The following is a 13,920-nucleotide window of genomic DNA, read 5'->3' on the forward strand; positions in this document are numbered from 1 at the left end:
GGTAACTAACACTGCCATTTAAAAATAATTGTATTTTCAATATTTTTATAGTTTCTTTTTCTTACATTATTTCCTTGGATGGAAATTCCAAGGCAAAATTAAACAACAATAATGCACATGCTTACTTGTATTAACAGGCACATAATATTTGTCACAAGGATGTCAACTCTCCATCATCCCCAGCCCAATATGCTCTCATCTAGCCTTGAACCTAAAAATCTTAGAATAGAAACTATTCCATTCCTTACCTTGCTAGATAAGTAGCAAGTAGGAGTCCTCTTTGAGTTCACCAGCATCTTGGGATGTATCACAGAAACATCGTCCCTAGAGAAATGAATCAATTGGAGCATGAGATTTTAAAGCACAAAATTACCTCAAACCATAACTGAATGGCACTCAGGCAATATCTTCAAGGTGCCAGATGAAGTCTCATGGTGTATGATGCGGTCAGGCAAACCAGAGTCAATTCCTTGGACTCTCTCCAAGTAACCTTCATGATATTTTTTTTTTTCTTCTAGTCCACTGGCATCAGCTTCCCCAAGGCTGTGGATTTACTATGAGGCCATTCAGTGTTAAGGCTTAGGAATGTGAACATCTAGATCCAAGGCTCCTCCTCGTTAGCTTTGCTCTCTGCACTCTCGCAATGAAAAACCTAGTATCACTCTCTTTCCTGGGCTGTCTTGATGAACTCCTTTCCTTGTAAGTTGCCTTAAGTTTCTATATATTCATTCACAATGAAACTACCCTTAATATTTTAATTATGGAGAAGGAAAACAGACACAAATTTAATTTCTATTACTATCTTTTAGGTACTGTGTAAAGCTATTTACAAATTATCATATGATATAATAATAGCAACCCCATAAGAAAATTCTATTATTTACCTCCATTTTACAGATGTGGAAACTGAGACTTATAGATGTAAAATGTGCTCTCAAATATTACTCTATACTTTCCTTAATTTTTGACGTTTAGTTCAAACATGTGCTTCAGGTTTAGAAGAGTTTTTATCATGCTAAGTATATATCCTTCTATTCCTACTCTGTAAAAGTGTTCTTTATACATTGAAGTTGAATTTATCAAATGCCTTTTTAGCATTATTTGCAATGATCACATAATTTTCCACTTTCTTTGATCTCTTGATATGATGAATTGTTTTCATAAATTTTCTGCTTTTAAATGTTCTTTGCATGTCTGTGATAAGGCCAACATGTTCATAGTGTATTAGTATTTTAAGAGAATGCAGTATTTGAGTTGCTATTATTTATTTAGGGTTTCTGGATCTTTATTCTTAAGTGAGTTAGCTATTTTCACATTCATAAAATGAATTGGGGATCAATCCATCTTTTTCTAAACTTAATAAAATGTTCATAGCATATTATTATTTTAATACAGTCTGTATTTGAGTTGCCATTATTTATTTAGGGTTTTTGAATTTTTATTCTTATGTGAACTAGCTATATTTTGCAATTCACAAAATGAATCGGGAATCAATTCATATTTTTCAAAGTTCAATAACATTTTAAATAATATAGGAATTATAGGATTGGGGGAAAACACCCTCAAATATTAGCCTGGTATCATCTTCAGAGTTAGCCTTTAAAAATCTTCTCAAATTATTCCATGAATATTCAGATTTTCTATTGCCTATTGAATTATTCTTAAACATTCACATTTTCCTAGCAAATTGTCTCAAATTAATAAGAATAAAAGTTGCTCATCACAGTCACTCCATATCTGATCTTAGAATCATTTTTTGCATCAATTGCCCCCTTGTTGACCAGCTACTCTCTGCCTGACACTGGTCAGAGCATGGATGAACAAAACATATACGGTTTCAGGCCCTGTAGGATCTAACAGTCTAGTGGGTAAGAACAACCAAACACATAAGCACTCAAGTAATTACAAATTGTTATAAGTACTACGAAGGTAACAACCTACAGTAAGAGAAAACAACTGGGGTAGGATTACAGGGCTAAGAGAAATTCAAAATTAGATGGAGAAGTATGGGAAGACCTCACTATGGTGTGATATTTAAATCCAGACCTAGAAGACTAGGAAGAACAAGTTCTGTGAAGGAAAGCAAGAAAAAAAATCCCAAAATATTCCAAGGCAGGACAGACCCCCCTGTATTTGAGGTATTGAAAGAAGTGCAAGGTGACTAAAACCCAGGTGATGTGGAGAGGGCCTTGTGAGGACGTTGGAGAGCCAGGCAGGTAAACGAAGCATGCAGGTCTTTCAACAGCTACTGGAGAATTCCTATAATGGAGATTGGGTACTGGCAACAATCAGTTCAGAAGGAAACATTGTAAATGACTGTACATAGTTCTTTCTGTACAATGCAGAATAATTCAGTCATCCGTATCTAAGAATGAGATTATGTATCATAAGCATTTTGTAAATCACAGTAAAGAGTTTAGATAATTTTTTTAATTACTAGACTTTGCATTTTAACACGTTTTGGTTTATAAAAGTTGGTTTATAAATAAAACAGGTTTGGTTTATAAATATAATAATATATATTTAAATATAAAAAAAACAGGTTTGGTTTATCATAAAAGTTAAGCAGAAAGTAAAGAAAGTTCCCCGATAACCCCTTTCTCTCCCACCCTCATTTGCTCCCCCACGTCACCACCTCACATAACCTCCCACCCAACTTTCCCTATTATTAACATCTTACATTAGTGTGGTACGTTTGTTACAAATGATGACAGTTTGGGCAATTATGAATAAATCATAATGAATTGTTATTTATATCCATAATTTACATTAGGGTTCACTCTTAGTGTTGTACTTGCTACAGGTTTTGGCAAATGTTTAATGTCATGTATACGTCATTACGGTGTCATACAGAATAATTTCATCACCCTAAAACTCCCGTGCTCTATCTATCCATTCATCCCTTTCTCCCTCCCACCACTGGCAACCACTGATTTTTTTACTGTCTCCATAATTTTGCCTTTTCCAGAATGCCATATAGTTGAAATCATTCAATATGTAGCCTTTTCAGACTGGATACTTTGATTTAGCAATACGCAATTAAAGTTTTGTCATGTGTCTCCATGGTTTGATAGCTCATTTCTATTTATCGCTGAAGTAAATTCCACTGTCTGAATGTATGACAGTTTGTTCATCCATTCACCTCTTGAAGGACATGCTGATTGCTTCCAAGTTTGGGCAGTTAAGAATAAAGCTGCTATAAATATTTTTGTGCAGATTAGTTTACGGGCTAGACATTATTTTACCAGCACTGGCAATCCAGCAATGAATTTTGAATATATATTCATTAAAAAGACAACCCTCTGTCACTGCTGTGTTTAGAATAGTGTAGAGAAGACATGTGTGAAAATGAGGCTAGTAAGGAGGCTACTGCAATAATCCAGGCAAGAGGGACTCACAGCGTGGACCAGGGTGGGGCTGAAGAGATGAGAAGAGAATTCATTGGGTTATATAATATGGAAGGACTTGCTTAAAAAAGGAAAAGGTAAAACAATAAAGACTGAGATTTCTGAGCTGTAAAACTAAGAGATAACATCTCTTTGTTATATCTTCTATTGAGATAGGGAAGAAGAGTTGAGGAACATGTTTGAGGGAAAGCAGGCAACCAAGAGTTCAACTGCACATATACCAAAAGTGAAATACCTGGTTTACCTCTAAGAAAAAGTACCAAATAAAGAGCTAAATATACACATTTCAAGGAATGGACTTGGAGTGGGAATGTAAGGTTGGAAATCACAGATGAGTGAGTGCTGTTCAAATCCAAGGGAGAAGAGGGCTAAGGACCAGCAGTGAGGAGCTCCAATATTTGGAGTTCACAGAGGAAAAGCAACTTTCAAAGGAAACAAAGGGTGTCCAAGGAACTATAAGGAAATCCAGTGCAGCGGAGCATAATAAAAGCCAAATGAAGAATGCTTTGAGGAAGGAAACTTCAGCCATCAATTGTGCCTTTTGAGTGTTTTTCCTTCATTTCATGTTAGTTAGAGGCTATCAATGTTTTTTCTTAAAGAACCAATTCTTGAGCTTATTTTCACTGCTTTTTTTCTTAAATTTATTCTCAGTAATTCCTTCTGTTACTGTTTTGTTTTTATCTACTCCATGCATTGAATTTTTTCATTTGTGGACTTAATTTGTTTAATAACTAAATGGTTTAAACAAACAATTTACTTCTGGATTATAATATTCTTCATTTACCAGAAAACATTGTGTGAACGTTTTTGCTATCATTATTTTTTAACTAGTGTGTAATTTCATGTTTTACTTCCTGACAATAACATAGTAAGAGAGTGTCTTATCTAAATTTCCTTTTTTTGTTGTTGATATTCTTTATTATTGATATTGTTAATATTTTTGTTGCCGTTTGGCCAGGTAATACAACCTTACAAAATTTATGATTTGGGGAATTTATTGAGATTCTGCTGTATAACACATGATAAGTTTTATAAAAAACATTTAGGCCAACCCAAGAGAAAATATATTTTGTTTATGTAAGTTGTTGAGTTAGATAGGTTTCTATTAAACCAATATTATTGTTTTATTATATTCTACTTTCTTGGTTTATTTTTCCTATTTCATCTGTCAAAACTTACAGATTTTATATAGTAACATTTGTACTATCATCATGATTATATATCCTTTGTATTTATAATAGTTTTTATTTATATCTTAAGCTATATGTTTATTCATCAAATAAAGTTCATGACATCCATACTTCATTGCAGTTTCTAACATTCTTGCAATGTAAAGTAATAAGGCTTAATGGTTATTTGCCTTGCATTTATACTCAAATAATGGCTTGAAATCTACACTAATGTTAATTTAATATCAAGTACTTTATTCCCTGGCTTTTGTCTATTAACTTTACATAGCCATTACTCTTTAATTATTCTCCATAATTTTATTTTAGGTAACATTTTTATATAAAGCATAGAGCTTTTTTAAACTATTTTTTATTTACTTTTTTAAAGTTTTTATTTAAATTCTAGTTAGTTAAACATAGTGTAATATTGGTTTCAGAAGTAGAATTTAGTGATTGACCACTTACATATAACACCCAGTACTCATCACAAGTGCCCTCCTTAATACCCATCACCCATTTAGCCTATCCATCTCCATCAACCCTCAGTTTGTTCTCTATAGTTAAGAGTGTCTTATGGTTTCCCTCCCTTTCTCTTTTTTTCTCCCCTTCCCCTATGTTCATCTGTTTTGCTTCTTATGTTCCACATATTAATGAAATCACATGGTATTTGCCTTTCTCTGACTTAGTTTGGTTAGCATAATACACTCTAGTTCCATCCAGACCATTGCAAATGGCAAGATTTCACTCTTTTTGATGGCTGAATAATATTCTATTATATATATTATTTGGCTATTGTTGATAATGTTGCTATAAATATTGAGGTGCATGTACCCCTCTGAATCAGTATTTTTGTATCCTTCAGGTAACTACCTAGTAGTGCAATTCCTCGGTTATAGGCTAGCTATATTTTTAACTTTTTGAGTAACCTCCATACTGTTTTCCAGAGTGGCTACACCAGTTTGCACTCCCACCAATAGTGTAAGAGGGTTCCCCTTTCTCTGCATTCTTGCCAACATTTGTTAATATTCCCTCTTAATGTAAATGGACTAAATGCTCCAATAGAAAGATGTAGGGTATCAAAATGCAATGCCTATAATAGACTCATTTTAGACCTAAAGACACCTGCAGATTGAAAGTGAGAGGATGGAAAACCATTTATCATGCTAATGGATGTCAAAAGAAAGCCAGAGTAGCCATACTTATAACAGACAAACTAAATTTTAAACCAAAGATTATAACTGATGAAGAAGAGTACTATATCATAATTAAGGGGTCTATCCAACAAGAAGATCTAGCAATTATAAATATTATGCCCCCATCTTGGAAGACTCCAAACATATAAATCAATTAATAACAAACATAAAGAAACTCATTGATAAAAATACAATAATAGAGGACTTTAACACCCCACTTACAACAATGGACAGATAATCTAAGCAGAAAAACAACAAGGAAACAATGGCTTTGAATGACACACTGGACCGATGGACTTAACAGATACATTCAGAATATTCTATCCTAAAGCGGCAGAATACACATTCTTTTCGAGTGCACATGCAACATTCTCCAAAACAGATCACACACCTCAAAAAGTACAGAAAGATTGAGATCATACCATGCATATTTTCAGATCACAATGGTATGAAACTGAAAGTCAACCACAAGAAAAAATTTGGAAGGACCACAAATACATGGAAGTTAAAGAACATCCTAATAAAAAATGAATAGGTTAATGAAGAAATTAAAGAAGAAATAAAAAAAAATGGAAGCTAATGAAAATGAAAACATGACAGTCTAAAACCTTTGGGATGCAGCAAAAGCAGTTATAGCGGGAAGTATACAGCAATACAGCCTATTTCAAGAAACAAGAAAAGTCTCAAATACACAACCTGACCTTACACCTAAAGAAGCTAGAAAGGGAAGAGCAAACAAAGCCTAAAGCTAGCAGAAGAAGAACTTAAAAAAAAAATCCCAGTTATTTTTTAGTACCTATATTTTACCTGGTCTTATCTATTTTCTTGAATAATAAATAAGTGGTTTTTTATTATTTTACATTTTGGTTCTTTGTATTTTTGACATTTCTAAAATCTTTTTTCTTTAATAACGTATGTTAACTATCTTTTTTCAAGTCAAAGATTTTTCTAAGCATAGTCAAATATTCTCTGATTATCAATATCTGTTGACTCCCTTATATGAAATAGGGAAATTAATCCTTTTTAATTTGTTTCCAAACATTTTCTGTTTTAATCTATATAAAATACCCTCTAGACCAAATTTATTTTTGTACATCTTAAATGTTCTCTTTCAATAATTATGTATGATATTCATATTCTCATTTGCATTTACTTATGACAAATAATTTTACTTAATGGAAATTTACTTGGTTTTGAATTTACTACCCATCTTCCTCAAAGTGTGACCTAACTCTATTTAAGTTGTTTGTTTTCAATTCATCTCTTAGCTAACTGCTAATTAGTCTTTGGTTATTTTTTCCTCTCAGGAAATATACATAACTGAACTACTCTTTCAGTCATTGCCTTTTTGTTTGTTCCCCTATGAATGACAATTTGTTGTGAAATTATTGGATTAAGGCCTTTTCCCCAGGAAACATTTATTTCATGGTGTCATATCATTAACACTGTTAGAGAGGAAAAGTCTGAAACACATCTGATAGTTCTTTTTTCTATTATTTTTGATTAGATACTTCCAAGATCTCTTTATGTTTAAATATAATTTCTTTAGAATAAAGAAATAATGAGAATGAGTCCTTTTGTTTCAGTAGAGGCATTCATTTGTCAGAATCCTTTTCATCTTTTATAGGTTTTGTCTGTTACACTTACTCTAATCTCCATATATCTGTCACCATCTCTATAGATATGTTTGCCTCTTAACCTGTCCTTCTGTACTCTAGTTGAACTTACCAAGTTTGTTTTCCAAACTGCTCCTTTTATTTTCTGCACATATTAATTCTAGTATTATACTTTATTTTCTTACTTTTCTAAAATTAATCTTACTAGCTCCTATTTAATTCTCCCTATCTCTTCTTCCCAATTCCTCATGCTAATATGTAATCTCTCTTACCTTTAATATTTAATATTAAAGATATTAAATTTATTGCAAGTGCAAAGCAAGTATCTACAATTACATCTGTAGGCAATATTTTTAAGTTGTATTCTCTTCCTTTGCATTCAGGATGTTATTTTTTACTGCTCCTAAGCTAAAAATCCTTTCTATAAACACTTATCCCCAGTTTCTAGATGTAGTTTATTTTTCTCTGGTCAATATATTTGGGAGTTTGGGTGATGAGAGAGAAAGATAAGGATAATATCTTACTAAGAATTTTAGAATAAAAAAATAAATAAAAACTGAAATAATTGCATATATAAAAAGCATGTAAATTTTGTGTTATATTAGGCTTAACTTACATATTTTCATGGAGGGAAGAGGTACAGAACTGATTTTCAATGAGCTTATATTATGCAAAATCAGGAAAAAATATTAAATTTAATAGTTTTTGCCTTACCAAGATTTGGGGATATTGACAGTGTCTTATATATAAAACCAACATGTTAAATTCACAACCTCATTAGGACATTGAGAGAAAGCTCTATTCAAACTACAGATGGATAAAGGGAGGCTCAACTAGCCAGTTGCTCAAGACACCATAACTCAATAGAGAAGTCAGGTTCAGAATCACAAAGCCTACCAATCCACGCAGTTAAAACTGAAAATCAATAAAGGAATTTAGTAATTTGAAAATTCAAACACCATGGTGCTATTTTTAAGAGCTGAAAGCAAAATATTGATTCATAACATTTCCCCCTTTTTTTTTGTACTCCTGTCAAATTGTTACTTTTCCTAGCAACAACACATTCAGAAATGGAAAATGCTGAACTGCATTAGTCAAGAAAATCCAACTGAAAGGCACACATTAATTTTGTGAATTTGTTCAAAATAATAATGATTTTGAGTATCACGCATCATGTAAAATCAGACTGTCACTAAAGTCTGACATGTGCAAGAAAAGTCCCCTCAGAGTTCACTAATGAACAAAGCACTATGTAGTAACAGCAATTCTAGCAATAAATGGAGTAATTAGAATGTGCTTGGTAATAGCTGACACATAATTATGGCAATCACATCAAAACTGAATGAAAATAAAGGGAAAGAGAATAGAGGTCTAATCTTCATATTAAAAAGAAATAAAATAATAAGTTAAATCTCATGCAGGAGGAAACTCTTATTCCAAATGCACACAGGCAGCTCAGACCAGCCCATTCACAGCTGTTTGTGGCTGGTTAACCACCTGACTGTCTTAGGTACAAAACCTTTTGCTCTCCAGCCCTGGGGAGATACAAGTCTTGGGGGACAGGCTTGGCTGTTTGGCTTCCTATTTATTAACAGAATTTTCCTTCTCTGAGGCACATGGTCTGTCCATGCCAATTTAGGATAAATTACTTCCGCAGGTGATCAGCTGTTCCTCATCTCCTTTGAGATCAGAGAAAGAAAGAAAAGCTTAACCATGAACATGTAGAATCTAAAGGGACTAAGAATCACTCTGACAGGGAGTTGTCTAAGCACTGGAATGGGTTACTAAATTAGACTTTGACACTAGAGAAATACTACTGAACTGAACTTTATGAGGGTAGTGGTATATTCAGAAAACATCTTAATTTAAAACTGTTAGCCAAAAGAAAGCAGTTTTAACAATATACTGCTTAGAGGATGTAGATGTTCTACTGATGGGCACTACATGTATATGTAATTATTCTGGGAGAGAGAGAGAGGGAGAGAGGAAGGGAGAAAAGCCCCAGAGCTTTAAATTTTTCAATGGTGAGAAATGATCCTTGTATTCTAACATCTTGCTACTCAAAGTTTGGTCTACAAAGCAGCACAATCAGCATTCACCAGGAATTTGTCAAAAATGCAGCACCTCAGGCCCCACCCACACTTGTTGAATCAGAATCTGCATTTTAAAAAGATCCCCAAGGGATCTGTATGGCATTAAAGTTCTAGATGCATTGATTTAACAAACTCACAGGATACCAGAGGGAGGAGATCTTGGAAAAGGTCTAATATCATTTTTCAAATTCAAAAATTCACTGAAGTTGCATGGCTAAGAGGCAATAAATGTCAGATGACCAATTAATGTTAGAGATAAAATCTAGATCCTGGAACACTGTTCTGTCCATGATCTACACTATCAACCAAGAATTTCCAAATACCCAACAAAATGAAAAAAAAAAACTGCTCAATTACTGTTTCCCGACTCCTCCCCCATTCAATTTTATATTAATATTCTAGTACTGGACTCGATATTAAAAAAAAATACAACTTTCTCATAAATGAATGCCCTGTCAAAGTATAAACCCGTTAACAGGACAGATTTACTGAACGTCAAGGTTATGTATTTAAAAGATCTTCTCTCTTCCAGTCATTACTGCTGCAATCAAAGGTACTGTGAGAGATTGCTGGAAATGATTAAATGTGTTTGATTTTAGATTGATAACTCTGGTCAGAAGGGTGAGAGAATACTGGAGAAGGAGGAAGGCAGGAAAACCAGGGAAGGTGGGAGGGGAAAGCAGGAGCCTAGTGGTGGCACTGCTGTGGCATGCCTGTCTGACATCATTGGCTTAACATTTGTATTTCAGTCCATCGCCTGACTAATAACACCATGTAGTGAAATAAAGCACCCATTCTGGAGGTAATTGTTATGTGGTGGAATATAAACAAGCCCCATTCTGCAGTATATTTACCACAGTGCATATTTACGAGTTGGGTTTAATTAAAAGTCGGGAACACTAGAGCTATTTTTTAACTAGATGCCTATTATCTAGTGTCAAATGCTTGGTTTTAATCACGCATTTTATATCATCGTGACCTAGATCACTGCCTGTGACATATGAGATAGTGTGTTGTCTTTCCTGAGAAGATGTAGCAGGGCTTGATGGATGTTTTCTCATTCCTAACCTCATTACTACCAGCTTCCCATCCATCTAATAAAATGCTATGATAGAGAGTGGGAAGGTGCTATAAATCATAATATTCCAGCCGCTTCCAGCAGATTCATTAGAAATGCTGACTATATATCTCACAAACAGAAAGTCAACACACAAAGTAGGTTGCTGCTTCTCCCCAGGACCAAGACACCCTGTTCCTTGCCTCTGCCTCTCCCAGAGGAGGAGAGGTTCCTTTTAAATGGCAAAACCTGCCATTTAATGAACGACTACATAGCCCTCTGTCCTAATGTGCTTTATCCAATACAGAGTTGATAGATACTAGATTCATTCTTGTTATACACAATCTGATCATTATTCCTCTGACTGGAAAGGCTGTCAACCTCTAAATGTCAAGGAGATGGATTCAGTTAAAATAGATTAAGTCTTGGAGTTTTTATCCTTATTGTTTTTGTCCTGACAAAGACAAGGCCCTTTGTGTCTCCTTAAGGTCAAGGTGGAAGCTGCTGAAGAGATAAGTGAGAGCTCTGACATTACCTTCATATAATCAGGCATGAAACCTTGTGACATCCTTGTCTCTTCCCTCTTTTTAAATCACCCATTTTGCTCCTTTATTCAACAAGCATGTCAGGAAGATCTACCACGGGCTAGGCACTATGTCAGATGCTGGGCTGTGTAAATCAGATATGGCCTTCCCTCAAGGATCTTGCACATTAAACTCAGAATACAGTGAAAATGCAGAAGAAGTCCTAATCAAGTGGGCAGGATAGTGGTGGTCAAGGAAGACTTCCTGGAGGTCATGAAACCTAAGCTCACCAGACAAGAGGGAAGCAACCATTCTAGAGAGAGAAAGCAGAGCACATGCAAAGATTCAGAACTAAGGAAGCTATGATCCATCTGAGACCAAGAGGTGCAGGGAATGGTAAGAAAGGAATTTAAAGCAATAGAGCCCAGACCATGAAAGACCCTGCATGTTCTATAAATAAATTTAAGCTATTCTGAGAGCAATAGGTAGCTATTAAACAGGTTCCAGCAGAACAATGACATGGTGAGTTTGGCCACCAGGGATACTCTCACAGGTGGGGAACGGAGAATGGATGAGTGGGGGACAAGAAGTGAGTCAGGGAAACCACTAAGAAGGCAGTGGCAGTAACAACATGAGGTGTGAGACTGAAGAAAGCTGGAAGTGGTTGAGAACTATTTATGAGATGGAAAGACAGGACTGTGATTGATTGGGTGGCTCTAACTTAGCTGGTCCCCAAATCTTCTTTCAAATTAAGCCTTATTCAGCTGTTCCTCTTTGTTTGTACAACCACTACAGGCTCTTTCCAAGATGATAAGCCCTGTGCTGCACTGTAACTGACATCCAAATCTAGGCTGATCTCTCTGGTCTCCAATTCATGTTCTACAACCTAATAAATCCTCAAGGGCCTCTTCTCTGTTCTGAAATCTCCAGTGTCTGTCATGCACCTGATCCCTACTGTCCACAGAAATAGTCCTCAAACTTTAGCTAATATCTCAATCACTACAATGCTGGGGTGGGGACTTGTGGGAAATGCAGAAGCCCAGATCTTATCAAGATAAAATTTCTGATTTAGATATGGCATGGTATCTAGAGATAAGTCTTTTAAACAAACATTCAAGATATTATGATAGGAAATGCACTTTGAGATAAAATTCAGAGCTATAGCCTGGAATTCATGGATCTCAACAATTTCTGTATCCTACAGTGACTTGATATCCATTGTAATTTGCCTCTCTCTCCAAACTGCTTTCTGTTGTCCTCTGGCTTCGTTTCTTACTGTAAAAATGACTATGCTATGATCACTCCCACATCCGTGTCTTCAATCATGTTGCTCTGCCTCTACCCTCTGCTTTTCTGAATTCAGTCCATGTGTGAGAGCTGCAAAGGGCATGGGAGAGATTAACTGATGCTGAGTTACATTAGAACCTTACTATTCTATGACTCATTTTAAATCCCACCTCTTCATAAGCTCATCTCTGATTACTCCAGCCTTCACAGCCTCCTTTCTGAACTTAATCAGTCCCTCTTTTTCTTTCTTTTTTTTTTTTCACATTTAATTATACAAACTATTTTATAGCTTACTGAACACAGTATAGAATTGAAATTTAGAGCATGGAAACTGGAATCAAATACACCTGGATAAGGTCCTGACTTGAACATTTACTAAGTGTATGGTATTGGGAAAGTTTCTAAACCTCAGCTTCCTTATCTGTAAAATGGAAATAATTGAAGTTTCTGCCTTGTAGAACTATTGCAAAGAATAAAAGAGACAATCTGCCAAAAGCAATTAGTACAGTGCTTGAAACTCATTAAGACATTTTATAAACATTACTAAAAAACAGTATAATAGCCTTTGCCTCTGCTTACAACTGAGTTGTAAGCAACTTGAAGACTGAGGTTGAAACTTCTATTCTATCACTGACCACTTCCCCCATTCTAGAAGCTGACACAGAATAGCATCACCAATGGGATGCTTGTGGATTGATGCTCATAGTGCACTAAAATAAAAATAAGTGAGCATAGCAGAAATGAAGCTTAATATACAAACTCAGGTATTCCAGAATTGCCACATGCCCACGTTTTCTTTAAATTATTTCAAATGTGACTACAGCTCCATCCTACTATATTGAAGGAAATTCAGTGCTAGTCATGATTAGCTATCCTGGGAAGAAGAGTCCCAGGGCCTTGTTTGGCATCAGAACATCAGGCAGTTCTCACACTGATCACTACGGAGATGCCCAGGGACATTTTGTAGGTCATAGCAAGCTTAGCTGCTTCTCTGGCTTGCATGGGATGTAGGCAATTAGACTAGGTTTGGAACTCCTGAACTCAGGGTTCAGTTCCCAGTGCTTTACTTGGCCATGTTTTCTGAGATCTTGTCATCTCCCTAGGACTTTGCTAGGAGAAAGACATGAGCCAAGAAGGTCCTAATCATTCTCTTTCCCCATCTTAGTCCAAGGGATAACCTCCCTGAACACCCTGCCTTGGGAGACATCTCCCTCTCTTACTCTCGGGGCACCTAATAATAACTTTAATGGGGTACCTACATAATGGCTTTAATAAGTTTAGGATTCTGCTCCCAGTCCTACCAAAACAAAAATTCTTGAAGCAGGAAATTATTAAGGGTCTGAATCCTGTGTAAAATGAGGAAAGAAAAATAAATGAAAGGATAGCAAGAACAAATTAATATTTTAATAAATGTTCCTTCCAAACAAGAGGAATCGATTTGCCCAAACACAGAAGGATAAAAGCACAAAAGAAAGGGAGGCTGGAATGTTGACAGCATATTACCTTTTTGAGTTGGACCAGACCTTTTTTTCCATGATTTTGGCATTGGGAAAAAGAATGGGCCCTTGGTCAAG

General features: G+C 35.2%; 1 long non-coding RNA gene across 1 annotated transcript in view; it reads right to left on the minus strand.

Annotated features, from left to right (window-relative positions):
• Window positions 1–251: 251 nt before the first annotated feature.
• Window positions 252–13,920, minus strand: part of LOC113596136 (uncharacterized) — a 263,069-nt gene continuing 249,400 nt past the window's right edge. The window contains exon 3 of the long non-coding RNA XR_008291229.1: window positions 252–324. This is a non-coding gene — a long non-coding RNA (uncharacterized LOC113596136). The remainder of the gene's footprint in view (window positions 325–13,920) is intronic.

The sequence above is a fragment of the Acinonyx jubatus genome, chromosome D4 (assembly GCF_027475565.1).
Source record: "Acinonyx jubatus isolate Ajub_Pintada_27869175 chromosome D4, VMU_Ajub_asm_v1.0, whole genome shotgun sequence".
NCBI classification, from domain to species: Eukaryota; Metazoa; Chordata; class Mammalia; order Carnivora; family Felidae; genus Acinonyx; species Acinonyx jubatus.